At 56.7% G+C, this 16720-nt stretch overlaps 1 pseudogene; it reads right to left on the reverse strand.

The window, feature by feature from the left end:
- Positions 1-1000: 1000 nt before the first annotated feature.
- The window catches only part of LOC119095130 (dynein beta chain, ciliary-like), a 63048-nt pseudogene continuing 47328 nt past the window's right edge, over positions 1001-16720 (reverse strand).

Below are 16720 nucleotides of genomic sequence, written 5' to 3' on the forward strand. Positions count from 1 at the left end.
TGACATGTATTCGACCCCCCCCCCCCCCCCCCGTCATCACCATACGCTGCGTTTATTCGTCGTATCACTAATCAATTTCGGCCCCACAATTTTACCCTATTAGCCCTCTGCAGTGGCACGCAGGATCGGGGGAAAGTACTGCTGCCTAGTACACTGCCAAAGCTGGGGTTAAGGAGCCTTAACGCACGTTTGCGATGTTCACCCCTCCTCATCTGGGCACGTCGGGCTCTTCCACGCGAAGCGTTCGGGTTCATTCGGGTGAAGGGCAAAAGCGTATAACCAAAGGTTTCTCCCGCCAATACAGGAGGCTCTCATTCTAAGAGTCGCCAAGGTAGCGTCCTTGCACTTGAGGAGGGCCTGCCATTGGCACAAGTTCTTCATTCTTAGTATCGCCCAGGAGGTGTCCTGCTAGTTTCTGACGAACGTAGCATATAAGGCGCACCGTCGGTGACCATGTATGCTCATGTGCTCTCTGGACTTGGAGACGCGAGAATGCTGTTGGCTGCGCACATGGACATGGTGGCGGGATTGTTCGCGAGTGCAAGTTTCTGAAAACAGAAGCTGCTGACTGACAAGATTTTGCTTTCTCTGACTGGCGAGAAAGCCTAGTGAGTTCTACACTCGTCTATCACGCCAGCAGTAAATCTGCTACGAGTGGGCATCTCTAACTTGACACCTGCCGCCTGGGATACAGTGATGCACACGGCATCACGTGCGTTTACTTGTTTCACCGGTTTGTACTGCGGCCAACACATTTCAAAGGCGTGGGCTTCCGTTTTTGCAGTCATCGCACGCCGGGAATACCCGATGGGCTGTGCCAGAGGCTAGGTTGCGGGAGGTGCAGCTGGCACCTCTTACGTGTGGTGGGTCTGAGCCGTCTGGAGCACGGGGACACCCCAAGGCTGAAGCACGGGAACACGCCAAGGCCGGCACCGGGCGAGCACGGCCTGTGCGAGAGGCTGCCGTGTAGTTCCCCTGATATAGACGCATCTGTACACTTGTATATTCGTCATTTGATTTAGACTCGGACCGTCCAGCTCCATCCTACTAAACACGGCGCCCTGCTAACCCTGCCGAGCAGGACGCACATCCTGGTGCTCGCTACATCGGAAAACGAAGACGGCAACGCGGTGCTCGACAAGGACAAGACTATACGGAATTTCATCACGTGCTTTAACAAATGAGCAGCGTCACAGTCTCAACAGCGGCTTGGGAGGGGGATAACCTTTCACAACTTATTCTTTATCTGCATGCGGTAGGAGCGCAGCAGGAGAAGCGCAAAATCTCGATGCTGTCAATCGACGCCATGATTGTTCGATCAGTCCGAGCGTCACCCGATAATCGAGCAACACAAAACACGTCATCTTATTAGCACCGGCAGCATGCTTCGAGCGGTGCCCGTCCACCCGCTGGCGCAACACGTGCCAGCGAGCGTCTCTCGACTAGATCTGAAGGAGCAAAGCCACCCCGGCGAGGATCCACTTGCTGGCCTTCTCTTTGGTCTTCAGGTTGAACGTCCAGACGAAGGTGGGACCGCGCATGCGCGTCTTGTAGACGGGACACTCGTAGATGTTCCTCGTGTCCTGTTTGTCCTGGGTCATCGCCTGGTAGACAACAGACCTCAGTCAGTAAGTTTTGGTAACGGTTGCAAACTGACCACAAACAGCACGTGCTGTGAAAGCGTCCAAAACAGGACCGCATGGAATAATCGAGAATCGCACATTATCACCGTGGAACTCCACAGGGATTGAAATTCCGGATATTTGAGAATGTGGCCAAACACCAGCATGGCTATCCTTGAGACAAACATGGAATGAATGTCACCTCTATATTTCCGCACGAGTGAGTGCGGTGCGATCTGCCATTCGACTGCTTAAAGCGGGCCCTGCTGGCGCGGCGCCGCCACACGTACTTTGATGAAGATGACGGGCATCACAGGGTAGAGCTCCTTGAGCTTGGAGTCCATGATGGAGTTGGCGCTGGTGTCCCAGCGGGCGCCCTCCATGAATAGGCCGTGTACGTAGGCGCCCCTCGCGCGGCGCCGAGCTGCGGCAGTCAGCGCGGTCCGCTCAATCGGCCGCCGGTCCGGCTCGGCGCGGCCCGCACCGGCGCTGGCCTCGCCGGCCGTGCGAACCGGCTGGCCCCGTGGGCTGGTCGTGATAACGATCGCACCTACAGGCACAACTTCCCAAAAACGTAGCCGTCCGCAGCTCAGCCAGCTAGTGAATCAGCCCGCAAAGCCCGCCTAGCTAGAGATCCAGCCCACAAAAGCTCTCCATGTTACAATGCTGATCCTCCTTTAGCCTTTGAATATTCATTTAATACAAAATGCATTTTTATCATCTCATCTTAATTACAGACCTATACATTACATTGTGGATGAAATAGCGTGCAACTGTCATCTAGCACATAACATTGTTTTATGACACTGTTTTGCTATACCAGTAATGTTACTCCGAGAGCAGCAATCAAAGTACCTGCACGATAAATTGATCCTGCACCAAAGTAGATCTGAGACACTGTGAGAACAATTTTCAGCTATACGTGAGAAGGAAGAGGGTGGAAATTGTATTGAAGGCGCCCTGCAGTGGTGATCGCAAATTGCATCTTCTGCAGACATAGACAAACAAAATATGCTACTACTTTTTCAGTTTCAACGACTGCTGCGCATTTGATACGTCAGTTAATGCTGGCTAGACTTAAAAAGCATACAAATATTTTTGTTTTATCGTTGTTTTGTGTTTGGCAGCGCACTTCAGTTTTGGGATAATTTCGAGACTTATGGAACAGCAAAAAATACATTATTTTGCCCGAATTTTTTAGCCAAAAAAGCTTGCCAAGTCTGACCCATAACAAAGCCAAAATCACGCGTCAGAAATTGGCGGGTAGGCGAGCTGAAAAGCTGCGTCTATGAAAAACAACAAAGCGTTTTCTCTAGTCGCGTTTCTGCGTTCTGAAAACCTGTGGTCCACAACCAACAGATATCACCTGGCTCAGACTCATGCTTTGCACGCGTAGCTTTCGATAAAAGGCGCAGGTGAAAAAATGCTCGGCCTCAACATGGACGGCCTCGGAGGCACAAATCGCCAGGTCGTCAGAAGCAGCGTCCCCAACACCCGGCCGGACACGTTGCAGACCAGAGAGCTGGCAGTCGGAGCCGACGGCTTACGAGAAGTCCTCCTTGTTTTTCTTGGTGACGTCACACTGCAGACACATCCGGTCGAGCGGCCACTCATTCTTGCGGGCCGTGCTCTGCATGATGGCCGTGAGGAACGACTGAGGGTTGAAGAAGCCGGCCAGCCACACGGACGCCGGCAGCTGCCGAGACGTGGAGACACGGCACGGTCAGGCGGGAGCCGAGACATGGTCAGACGGGAGCCGAGACACGGTCAGACGGGAGCTGAGACACGGTCAGACGGGAGCCGAGACACGGTCAGACGGGAGCCAAGACGCGGTCAGACGGGAGCCGAGACACGGTCGGGCGGGAGCCGAGACACGGCCAGACGGGAGCGGAGACACGGTCAGACGGGAGCTGAGACACGGTCAGGCGGGAGCCGAGACATGGTCAGACGGGAGTCGAGACACGGTCAGGAGCCGAGACACGGTCAGACGGGAGCCGAGACACGGTCAAGCGGGGGCTGAGACACGGTCAGACGGGAGCCGAGACAGGACCGGACAGGAGCCGAGACACGGTCAAGCGGGAGCCGAGACACGGTCAGACGGGAGCCGAGACACGGTCAGTCGGGAGCCGAGACACGGTCAGACGGGAGCCGAGACACGGCCAGGCGGGAGCCGAGACACGGGAGCAGTTCCTTCTAACTGCATGCATATATGGCTTACCCCAGTCACCTATCCGTCGGTACAAAAACACTGATGCGGGATTCACATACCTCGGCGGCGTTATACAGACGGGCACACAGCACGCATTGCAATAGCAATCGCACCACTGGCAGTGGGCGCCGCTGCCGGTTGATAAAGATGACGCGATGAAGCGATTGGGTTCCACACTTCGAAGGGGAGGGGGGGGAGGGTCAAGTCTCCAGCTGCCGGAAACTCTGCGGTTTAATACGAAAAGTCACAGTATGACGCCTGGACACCGGAGCACAGAGCACGGTTTGTGCGAGCGCAGCTGTGAAGGGCCGCTTAGTGAAAGCGCCACGCGACAACCTCCATCCCGGTGCACCGCGCCCCGGGCGAGCCGCACCTGGAAGTCGGAGGTCCAGCTCTCCAGCTCGCGCACGCGCAGCAGCAGGTCCGAGTACCAGACGGTGAGGCCCAGCATGGAGGCGTACGCCCCGCTTGGTCCACGAGGCCGGCACGGCGTCCATGAACAGCGAGTTGCCCAGGTCCTCCATTTCGGCCGTGATTGTGAGCTCGCCTGCGGCAGCGCCCAGCCCGCTCAGTCCGGCGGCCAGGTGGCGCCGAACGGAGACAGCAGACTCCTCCCGGCACGGCCGCGGGGACGTGGCGGCACACTGAGCGCGTCTGGAGACACACTGAGCGCATCTGGAGACACACTGAGCGCGTCTGGAGACACACTGAGCGCGTCTGGAGACACACTGAGCGCATCTGGAGACACACTGAGCGCGTCTGGAGACGCACTGAGCGCGTCTGGAGGCACACTGAGCGCATCTGGAGACACACTGAGCGCGTCTGGAGACACACTGAGCGCATCTGGAGACACACTGAGCGCGTCTGGAGACACACTGAGCGCGTCTGGAGACACACTGAGCGCATCTGGAGACACACTGAGCGCGTCTGGAGACACACTGAGCGCGTCTGGAGACACACTGAGCGCGTCTGGAGACACACTGAGCGCATCTGGAGACACACTGAGCGCGTCTGGAGACACACTGAGCGCGTCTGGAGACACACTGAGCGCGTCTGGAGACACACTGAGCGCATCTGGAGACACACTGAGCGCGTCTGGAGACACACTGAGCGCATCTGGAGACACACTGAGCGCGTCTGGAGACACACTGAGCGCGTCTGGAGACACACTGAGCGCGTCTGGAGACACGCTGGGCGCGTCTGGAGACACACTGAGCGCGTCTGGAGACACACTGAGCGCATCTGGAGACACACTGAGCGCGTCTGGAGACACACTGAGCGCGTCTGGAGACACACTGAGCGCATCTGGAGACACACTGAGCGCGTCTGGAGACGCACTGAGCGCGTCTGGAGACACACTGAGCGCGTCTGGAGACGCACAAACGCCGCCGCAGGCAGTGCAGTTGTCTCAGTGAGCACGGCAGAAGTGGGTATTGGTCGGAAGCAGAATCGACTGTTTTCCAATGCGCGTTGACGCCGAAGGAACTGGGCGCAAAATGATCATTGCGGGCTACGTGCCCGAAAACACAAATAAACAATAACAACCCCGAAGGAGCCGTCAGTACGCATCGGAAATATCACGATCTGGATCTACGGATCCACTCACACAACAGTACATGTTACGGGGTAAGCTTGCCGCGGCCGTCTACACGGACGGCCGAAGGCCCCACCCCCGGCACATCCCAGCGCGTGCCTACCTTCAGACCCAGGTCCAGCTCCTTCAGCGACCTCCGGATTTCACCCGTCAGCATGTTCATGCGCTCGCACTCCTGAAACGGCCACCGTCGCTGCCTCAGTACGCGCACCCCAGCACACATAGACAGACCACTGCTGAGTCACGAGTCGGTTACTCGGTAGGTGTCAGCACCGTCGACCACTGCGACAAATGCATCCTCCGAGCAGCGACGCACGACGGTGCTGCCGTCCAACTGCAAACCCCATACGCTGATTTTTGGGCATTTTGGTTTTTTGTGTCATCTGATTCGTCTACTTACGCTGAATTCGGTTATTGAAACCATCAGTTGAGATTTTTACAAACTTTCGGCCCTTTTTCAGCTAAAAGTTTGTGAAAATTTCAACTGTTGGTTTGAATATCACAATTCAGCGCGAGAAGACGAATCAAATAACACAAAAAACGCGAAATGTCCAGAAGTGAACATATGGGGCTCTACCTTTGGACGACAGAGTGGCGATCATTTGGCGGAGCTCCACGCGTCCAGGCCCGACGGCACCGTACCTGGAACGCCACCACCACATACGGCGTGCGCTCCTCCACCTTGCCCATGATCTCTGACATGTTGAACTCGTCCGGCAGCTTGTCTACGATGTCGTCCAGGATCTGCTTGACCTGGTGACCGGGCGTCGAGGTCAGGACGGCGGCGCCGGGCCGTGCAAGGCATGGCGGGGGCTGGAGTTCGCCCGCAGCGGTGCGCGGGCGAAAAAAAAGAATGGGCAAACAATAAACCGAGTTACGGTTATCGCATACACACGGCACCCCAACAGTATGCGGCAACTATTGAAGAACCAACGCAGCCAAGAGCACTTCCGAACAGGTCGCACTTGCCCTATCCGGCCGGGGCGCCACTCAGCTCCCTCCCCTACCCCCCCTCCCCGAATCAGGGAATCGCCTCCCCCGAGTCACTGACTCACCTTCTCCTCTCGGGTGGTGGTGACGCCACCGCCTCCGCCCGAGTCACGCGGCTGCAGCTCGAACACGATGCGGAACAGGTTGTCGGAGGTGGCCGTCAGAAACCCTGGCGGAGACGAGAGCGAGGCGCCAGGGCCGTCAGCCGTGGCCGCCGCAGGGCAGCGCTCGCCGCACTGGCGGCCAGCGCTGCCCGCACCTGGAGTGTGCGGGCAGCGCTGGCCGCACACTAGTAGGGCAGTGTGAGTAGGGCAGTGTGAGTGAGAAGGAGTGTGCGTGTGAGTCAGTGTGAGAGCAGTACGCAGAGGTAGGGCGGCCGCAGCTCTGCACTTCCTGGTACTGCATCGCTGGAAGGATTATCGTCTTGCACGTCGCGGGGTCACGTCCGACTGTGGAAACTATCACCATGCACGCCTTTCCCCAGCGTGTGAATATCAAAACGCAAACCAGGCAGCCCGCCGAATCGCGTCATGAGTCTAGAGCTTTGGCGACCGGATGTTTCCCGGTCTGCCGGTGCGGGGCGAGCATCCACCCAGCCGGCCACGGGGCCGATCCCGCGGCCCCTGTCGGCGCCACTCACCGATCTCGGCGTTCGGATGGAGACCGTACAGGTAGGGCGACTCTGGCGGCAGCATCTCATCCACGTACGCGTGGTAGCCCTTGTAGTCGGAGTTGGGCGGGCTGGCGAAGCCCGGCGCGAAGAACAGGTCGCCCTCCAGCTGAGGACAGGCGGCGACGCGGTCAGCAACGCGCCGGCCGGGAGCACAGCCTCAGCCGGAGCGGGCAGACCAGTGCTGCGCTGGCCAGCAACGCGCTGGCCAGGAGCACAGCCTCCCCGGAGCGGGCAGACCAGTGCTGCGCTGGCCAGCAACGCGCTGGCCAGGAGCACAGCCTCCCCGGAGCGGGCAAACCAGTGCTGCGCTGGTCAGCAAACGCGCCGGCCAGGAGCACCGCCTCGGCCGGAGCGGGCCGAGCAGTGCTGCGCTGGTCAGCGGTGCATCAGCCGGGAGCACCGCCTCAGCCGGAGCGGGCAGACCAGTGCTGCGCTGGTCAGCAGTGCTGCTGACACCGTCGGCACAACGCGGTATCGCCCGAGACGCCGCGACACATACGCCACCTCCTCTATTAAAATGAATGAGAGTGGGGGTCAAGTTCAGCCCCCAGGGTTTTTTCAGACTAATTTACGAAAGGCGCGGTGTAGTCGAGCCGACATTGTGTAGCTGCAGGCAGTTGAACAGCGGATCTTTGATATATAAATTAGATTCACCTTGCAATATCGCTGACGTGTGATAGGTCAGTTAGGCCATAGCTGCCAGCGAAGGCGATTTCTAGTGAATCGTTGAATCCGATACGACAAAGGAGTGTTATGCAAAGCCGTGCATCTCTAATGGTTTTGTATATAAATAGAACACTACATTTAGGATAACGGACAATTTAATTGACCTTGGATCAGGTATGAAGATTAACCGAGGTGAAAACCAACCTGCTTTTTTATTGTAGCGTGCTTTCTTGGTTACTTTTTGATGCTCAGTTCTAATTCCCGTACGACAGAGACCGCATCAGACATCATCCATGGATTTCTTGACGGTTAGAGTAGGTCGTCGACCTAAACTAACCCAGGTCAACATTTTGTGCTTAGGAATATACCGTATATCGTAATCCTTGTCGCTCATTCGAATTCGAAAATAAAAAAACGATCTCGTAAGCTTTCAGAAACCGTCAACTTAAGGCCAACAATGCCAACAACCTGAAATGAACACCAGTGAGATTTTGCTTAGAAAAGGTATCCCGCTTCCATGCGGTTGCGCGAGGATGTCTGGGAGCACTTGGGAGAAAAATCTGGATTTTGACATTGTTTGACCTTATTTGACCTAAAAGCCACGTTCCAGAATCCCTAGATCTCAACACTAGTAAATTCCACTTCTCTTTCCAGAGGGTGCAGTGATCACTCTCCCGCGATTTCGTGGCGCCCTGCAGCCCACGTGCCCGCATGAACACCCACAAATCCGCTGCTCCGAGCCCGGCGTACGCCATTCCGGCGCCGACACCTCAGCAGCGAGCGGCCGCCGACCAGCCGACGTCAGGGCCGACGTCTCCAGCGTCACGCTGCCCCGCCGAACCAGCGCTCCGACCACACCGCCGGCGGCCGCCGGAGACGCGGCGCGGCCGCCGGCGCGCACCCACCTGGTCCGGGTGCATGTAGACCTCGAGGTAGGTGCGGCAGAGCCGGCGGTCCCAGTCGTCGGTGATGTGGCCGCCGTACATGATCTCGCCGAACAGGTAGCGCAGGTCCTCCCACGGTACCTTGCTGTTGGCCTCCAGGTAGTTGAAGAGCACGTTGACGCTGATGGTCAGGTCGCCTGCGGCGGGCCGGGCGGGGACGTCAGACGCAGACCACGGCTGCCGCTGTACCGACCATCGCCATACGCACCATCCCGTCATAAAGCCGTTGCAATGCCGTTGAGCTGATGCAAAAGGTGATGGTGCGGCCGAGCTGATGTAGAAAAGAAGTTGTACTAACATAAATTAATTGTCGCGCAGACAAGCGGATACCATCGTGAAAACACCTAGACATCGTTAGAATGGTTCGGCCAGTTTCCCCTCATGGTTGTCACCGGCTCGCACCATATTCCATACCAAATGAAGCAAAGTGATTGATCAGGTGAGCCGTTTTGGTAGCACCGGCACACACCGTGTACGGTAGCAGTGACCGTGGCGGTGTGAAATGGCCACGACTCCGTCGTCGGGAGCTGACACTCCCAGCTGACCCTCCCCCCTCGCCGTCATCCCACGGACAGCCCACCCTGCCGCTCCGGCCGTACCGACGTTGAAGGGGTAGGGCCGGTTCCAGCCCTGCGGCCCGAACTTCCTACGCTCAGCCACCACCGCGTGGAAGTAGCAGAGCGAGAACAGGATCGACTTGAACTCGGCCTCCTTGGTGCACATCTCCAGCGTGTCCTGCAGCGGAGTGCGGCACGGTTAATGGCCCTGCATGGCGCCACCGGCTCGGTGAATATCGGCACTCGCATCGGTGAAAGCTGCTACTAGCGTCGGTGAATGTCGGCACTCGCATTGTTGAAAGTCGGCACTCGCATCGGTGAGTGTCGGCACTCGCATCGTTGAAAGTCGGCACTCGCATCGGTGAAAGTCGGTTCTCGCATCGGCAAAAGATGCAGCGGCGGCCAACATCGCGTCACAATGATTCACTTTACGGCAGTAACCTCACTTAAAGTCATAACCACGGTGGCGCTACCACTATTAGCTCCTGAAACCGTGTAATGTGCGGCGATGTATTCTTCAAAGGCGCATCGAGCAGCACAACTCCAGCGTCTGGCTTTTCCGACGGAAGACGGGCTGCGCTGACCTGCGTGAAGTTGTCCAGCGCCTTGTGCAGGTTTGCGAACATCCCCGTAGGAGGCTCGTTCGTTATCTTAATCGCCGACTCGAGGATTCCCTGCGAGGAGCGAGTTGTCACACTTCGGTGGTGGAAAGAGCACGTCAGCTGAGTTCTCTCCGCATAATTCCAGACTCCCCCCCCCCCCCCCTTCCCCTGACGGTGAGTCGAGCCAAGGCGAAGTCGTCCAGCACACGAAGTACCGCTTCAAAAGCACATCCAAAATGCTAGCATATCAAATGCTACTTGCTGATCGTTGTCGTGAATTAGAGAAAAGAGTAATGTGCATCAAGAACTCAATAAATGACGTGGCCGCTTAGCTCATCAAACTGGGTTTGGTCACCGCGGCGTACTCCAAGAGGCCAAAACACAATCTTCAGCACAAAATCCCTCGCTAAATAAATGCTCTGTCGCCCTGGACTGTTAGACTGTGCCGCGTTACTACCAAGTAATGCGGGTTGGCCGCGGTGAGGTTCCGAACCGCAGAGGCAGCGGCGCGCCAGCTGGTCTTCGCCTGCGGCGCGAGCCGTGGCCACCAGCACTGGCCAGGTACCCGACTCACCTGCGGTATGATGTGCGCGTCCGGCGTGGGCGCCGGCTCTGCCGACATGAACACGCGGTACTTCTTGTGCCCCGACTGGCTGTTGGTCTCCAGCCGCTTCTCCAGTCGTGGCAGCCAGTTCTTCACCAGGTGGATGTTCTGAGGGGACGACGGGCGACGGTCACACGTTCCCCGCCTCTCCAACATCGGCACGGTGAGCGGCAATAACAGGTGTGGTCTCCCACCCGGCGGGGCACCAGCATGGCAGCTAAGCACGGTGATGTCTCAGGCTTTACTGAAAATCAATGCTCGGGCTCATCAGACGTGCAAAATCCACCTGACACACTAGCAGGTCCATCTGGCGTATGGGTCACGAGAATGCCTCGAGGTGATTTCCTAGTTGGATTTGACATCAGAGGGCTCATGTGTCGTGGCACCCATTATGAAAGAGGAAATATCATCAACGTAGACATTTTCGAGGTCACAAAGATTCGTGCCACGGAACTGAAACACAAAATCCGCCCGTCCGTAGGAAAATGTAACCTCGTGACCCTAGCCAAAAGTCATCGTTTAACCTTCGTATCATGTCCGTTCTCTACTTTGTATTCAGCAAAATGAGACACTTCGCGTGCTGTCTTTCCTTGCAAGGCAAAACAAGTTTCCGCAGGTACAAGTGTCTAAACAGCATTCCCATGGCCCAAAACATGGTCCTCTTCACTTCTTTCGAAGTCGTCAAATCGACACGTTAGTCTACCGTCATCTTTTGCATTGGCCATCGTTCAGATTTATTTGCAGCTGCGTACCATGGGCTATTTGACGCGTTGAGTCCACCTAGCAGAATACCCGCTCTATCCGACACACGGGTCACGATATGGATACATCCTTTAGCTATTTGCAGAGCTTATGTGACGTTGATATACATTTGACGTCCTAGCGCCAACAAAAACACAGGAAAAACTACTCCGCATTAAATTTTCGGGCTGTAAAACATATGAAATACTAGCACCAAGTGATAATGCAAATGCATGTAAATTAACCCAACAGGCCAGGACTAAGAGTCACCACATTTTGACGTAGATTGACCAGTGGCAAAAACGTACAAATACAAACCACATAAGGTTTACCCAAGGCCCGTCGATGACCGATGGACATCTGTAAAAATGGTGACAACTTCACCTCCTCTTAGGTGTTTTAAGCCTGGTCGCTGTTTTGTCTGAATCCTCCGAACAACTCGGCCATCTGCACAGGACAGCTGATGCACGGTCATTGGTCACCTGCCCTGGTTCAGGCGGAGCAAACCGGCTGGTGTTTTTGAGTGTCTGAAGTTATCTTGACTGTAGCGAATGGCGCAGCGAGCTTCTCAGCCACAACTGCGACTTCCGATTATTTGATGATAAAGAACCAGATACTGACAGTCAATTTCTGTACGGAATTCGTCCATGGTCCCCTGAGAAAATGTGACCCGTAGCAGTACCGGTTCCTCTCTCGAGCTACGGCTCGCCTCACGGTCCTCTCAATGCCGTCACAGGCTGTTCTGCCGCGAGACGTACCAATAAATTCAACTCATCGACCGTTCCAAAATATGTGTAATGGTAAGCGAGGTCAAAATGCACTCGAGCGCGTGTGTGTGTGTGTGTGTCTGTGGGAGGGGGGGGGGGAGCTTAAGGCTCCCCGGAGGATTTTCCACAAGAATTTCCACACGGCATGGTGTAGTCGCACCAAGCGTCGTACAGCTGTAAACAACTGAATAATTGATCCCTTGATATAACAAATAAATGCACCTTGTAAGTTCACTGACTTTGAGAACGTTCAAGTCTGGCCATTGTTGTTAGCGATGCCAATGCCCAAGGAATCTTTCAATATGATGCGACAACGGCGTGCAGGACAAAGCCATAAAGCTTTGTGTCGGTTTCTTAAACTAGGTAATTGCAGTAAAAACTACGACAAATCCCATTGACCTGGGTCGGGCAGGATGGTCCTATCAGGGTCAGAAGCAAAATATCTTGATTACCGAACACCTTACCTTATGGAGTTTTGGACGTTCATTTCGAAATTCTGGATCACAAGGACACAAACAGGCTAATCTAGTTTTTTTTAAATCATGGAGGTCAGGGAGGTCATTTACCTAAAACAACTCCGATCAACCATATATTTTGAAGAGTATGCTCAGTAACGTAGTACTTATCGCCAAATGTACATAAATGCAGTGCCTATGGTTTCTGGTCACCTATACTTTCCTAAGGTCAAATAAGGTCAGTGGCCTAGCATAGACACCAGTGAAACTTTGCTTGTGGAAAGCATCTAGGTTAAATATGGTTGTGTGAGGAGGTCTGAGACCGAGGCTTGGAGGGCTGAAGAGGTCTGGGTATCAAACTGGCCTGTCACTTGGGCGCATCGCCAGGTAATTATTGGCCAGAGAATATGTGCGTTGACAATATTCTTGTCATTATTATTGGTGTTACGGTGTCTAGAACATACTAATGTCAACCCCGCTATAAAAACACCTCGATGCTTGTCTTGTAACCCATAGGTTGGAAGGAACTGATACTATGCCAGACGGCTTCTACGCACCAGATAGCCGCTGGCACCAATATTCAGTCCCAGCTGTGACAAGACCGTGCCGGTGGTGCTGCGCTGGGTGGGAGGTTACACCAACACACGTCCAGATACTGCCAAGACCAGTATCTATCACGCACTTGCTCTGATGTGCAGCACAGGTCGGCACGTCGGCAGTGGCGTCTTCCTCCCTTCGAGGCTACCGCGCCTGTCGTGCGTAACGCTGGCGAGCACGCACGACATGACACCACGAACCGGCGCCGCTTCAGAATACAACTGCACGGCGCCATACAGCGTCCCTTGCGCATAAGCCAGTCAGCGGCCGGCGAGCGCCGCCTGGCTTCGGCGCGGCCGGCGCCGCTTCAGAATACAACTGTACGGCGCCATACCGCGTCCCCTGCGCCCTAGCCCGGCGGCGGCCAGCGCGCGCCGCCTGGCTTCGGCGCGGCCGGCGCCGCCCACCTGCAAGATGACCCAGTGGCCGTGCTTGGCGGCCACCTCCAGCGCGTTCTCGGCCACCACCTCCTGGCCCTGGCCCAGCGACACGCTGTTGGAAGTTCTTGTGGTCGAACGTGAAGCGCAGCTTGCGGCCCAGCTTCTCCACATCCTGCGACGGCGGCCAGAGTCAGCGACAGACGCGGACACGCCATGCCCTCCGGTCCGCGAACGGCTCAGACAGGCGATGTTCAGCAAGATACGACACAAAGTATCTACCCCTCTCTCGGGAACGACTGTAACCGGAACGTCACGGGACAATACAGTTCATCCGTGTGTTTAACCACAGCGGGCGTCAGAAATAAATAGCCATGACTATCCCAAAAAGCTAGCTACAAATTTTGGGCATTCAGTCCGGTTCAGATGAGCACATTTCATGTAAGTGCATGCTCTGGCGTACTTTCAATGGGTCCACGCCAGGTGATAAGATGAAGAAGATGGGCGTGGACGGACCCGACTCTTCGAACGACTTCGAGAACTCCACACTTCGGCCCTCGATGTACTTAAATCCAAGCCTTTCTTCGATGAAAGCTCTGTAATCAAAGACATGCCACACGAACGGTCACCACCATCGCTACGAAGCGCCGCAAAAATGCGCAGGGGCATTTTTGACCTCTAGCTAGCACACCGCTAGCGTAGCGATTCAGCTACGCATCTGAAAAAACAGGCGTGCAGGGCCTGATTCTCCGTAGTGTCCGCTCCTTCGGCCACAGTGAAGGGCGCTCGACGTAATATAAACTCAGCGGCCTGTTGCGCCACATAGCCCCAATAACACACATACACATACATACATAACGGCGCGTATCGCCGTCCCAATTATATAGCGCACAGGCTAACGGCGCGCGTATCGCCGTCCCAATTATACGCTCATGCAAGGATATAAAAGACAGCGGACACCACGCTTGACTTATTCATCATGCACCTGGCAACTAACATTTCAAAACCCAATGGGCAGGTTTTGATCGTCGACACTTACGGTACGAGATGGATAACACGATTTTCTTCCAGCTCGCCGTTTGACAATACCACCTGAGCGGCTTGTCGCAGAGGCGGCCGTCTCAGCACTGGTGCCGGACCTCCGGTTGTGTGCTCCTCCCCTCCCCCGCGGCCGTGGCCACCACTCACCGGACGGCGTAGGTCATACGGTCTGGCCGCAAGGCGCGCATCATGCACAGTCGCTGCAGCGCCGACTTGTTCTTCCACTCCTGCGGGAACTTCTCCTTCTCCGGACACTCCGACTCGCAGAACTTCTTCCAGCGCTTGGCCGAGCCCTCGATGTCGCGGTCCAGGTTCCTGCGGCGGCGCCGGGCGCAGCCCGTTACAACGGACGGGCGTCGCATCGGCAGCAAGCTGGCCAACATTTCCGTGACGTCTCTTGAGCCAAAACGCACACAACAGGCGCAGGTGTCGTGCATGATAAACCCTGCACAGAGAGTGGCTGTGCACAAAGAATGCATTGTTTCAAGGCCTACAAACTACATCGGAAGTCAGTGAGCGAGAAACGGCGGTGACGGTGACTGCTACCCTGCATGATGCGCACTGCACACATCCCAGCCCAGCCCGCAGCACGGTCAAACCAGACCGCCCCAGCAGTGAGCTATCGGCACGTGAGACACCAGGCGCAGCGACTCACTTGAACTCCTCCAGGGAGCTGAGGGACTTGATGGCGCCCCAGTAAGTGTTGGTGAGGAAGTCCACCGGGGACGTGACATTCGGGGTGATGGGGAAGCGCAGCAGGAAGTCCAGCTCGTAGTAATGAATCTCCTTGCTCTCCAACAGTATCTGCACCAGCAGCGGATCAGTCAGAAGCAGCACGAAGGCAGCGCGGTTGGCGAAATATCAGTCTAAGGTACGGATGTCTTTGAGATAAGCCCAACGCAGCAGCAAACCAGCTAGTCGCATCATCAACTGAGTTTCTCCGTCTCCTGCTTTGCGCTGATCAAGTACCATTGTGACGACAGGATATCAACACACGCCTTCAGCGCTGCCGACTGAGAATGTTAGAACACTGAGCGTTCGCGATCACCGACTGAACCAGATGGATAACATGAGCAGGCTCAATCGATTTACGCGCCCGCCTCAGCCGTTGACGGCGTCACTCGCCTGGAACGCCATCTGCGCGGTGAAGATGAGCTTGTCGCATTCGAACAGACCACGCGTGGTGTACATGAAGACCGAGTAGGTGACGCTGTCGATCAGGTTCTCCACGCGGTCCTTCACCTCCTCCGCCGGCTCCGCCTTGCTCATGGCCTTGTGGAACACCACGCTGAACGCCTGCCGCGGGAGAGGTGGGCTCTGTGAGGACGCGGGCGGCGCCCACACTTGAGCCGGCCACCCATCCCACTCGAAGACAAGACCGCGGCGCCTCAGACAGCAGGCACTACTCGGACGCGGTGCTGTCTGACAGCGCAACCGAGCAGCTCACTTCAAACGATAACAGCCAGGGCCGACCGAATGCCCAAATCGCATCATTAGGAGATCAACACCCGTGTTCCTCATAGGCTGAGTCGGTACCAAGCCAACGTGGACCATCGTTGTGTTGCCGAACAGGTTCCTGATGAGCCGCTTCGCCCAGAGCCGACTTACGAGCACCCGCGAGACGCCGCGCGGGGAGCGTCATCGCGTCCACACATTCCCCTGGCAGATGATGCCCGTGTACGGCGGACGGATCGGCACGGCCAGTCCCAGACAAGCGGCGCGGCGCCGGCGGTAGCGTGGGCTAGCCGGTCGACGCCGGCCCACGACCACGAGGCTCCATCTGTCGCCATCCGCGAGCCACTCTCGCCGTCACCAGCTGCCGTCACGACACGCCCCAGAGGAGGCGTGAGTGATGGAGCCGGCTGGGCTCGCGCCGGCCACCGGCCACCGGCACTGCACGCCTGGCTAACGCCGCAGGCCGGCATCAGCGTCTGCTGCGCGACACGAGCGTCGCTCGGGGCACGGACCGGCAACCGGGGGTCCGCCACACCACTGGCGGGCGGGGCCGACACCGGCGACGGCCCTGCACCGGGGCCAGCCAGCTCCACAGCGCCGGAGCCGGCTCGGCGCCCACCTTGAGCGAGAACTGGTAGATGGGGTTGATCTTGTGCAGGTCGTTGAGGATGAAATACAACAGTGAGGCGCGCGCGGCGGCCGGCCGGTACAGCTCGCGGGCCTCGTCGATCTGGATGGACGTCTCGCGGCCCTCGATCACCTGCGGCAGGGCCGGCGACGTCACCCTCCCGTCACTGCTGACTGCACCGGCCGACACGCCGCTCCA

This window comes from Pollicipes pollicipes, unplaced genomic scaffold (assembly GCF_011947565.3).
Source record: "Pollicipes pollicipes isolate AB1234 unplaced genomic scaffold, Ppol_2.1 Scaffold_4219;HRSCAF=4965_pilon_pilon_pilon, whole genome shotgun sequence".
Lineage (NCBI taxonomy): Eukaryota > Metazoa > Arthropoda > Thecostraca > Pollicipedomorpha > Pollicipedidae > Pollicipes > Pollicipes pollicipes.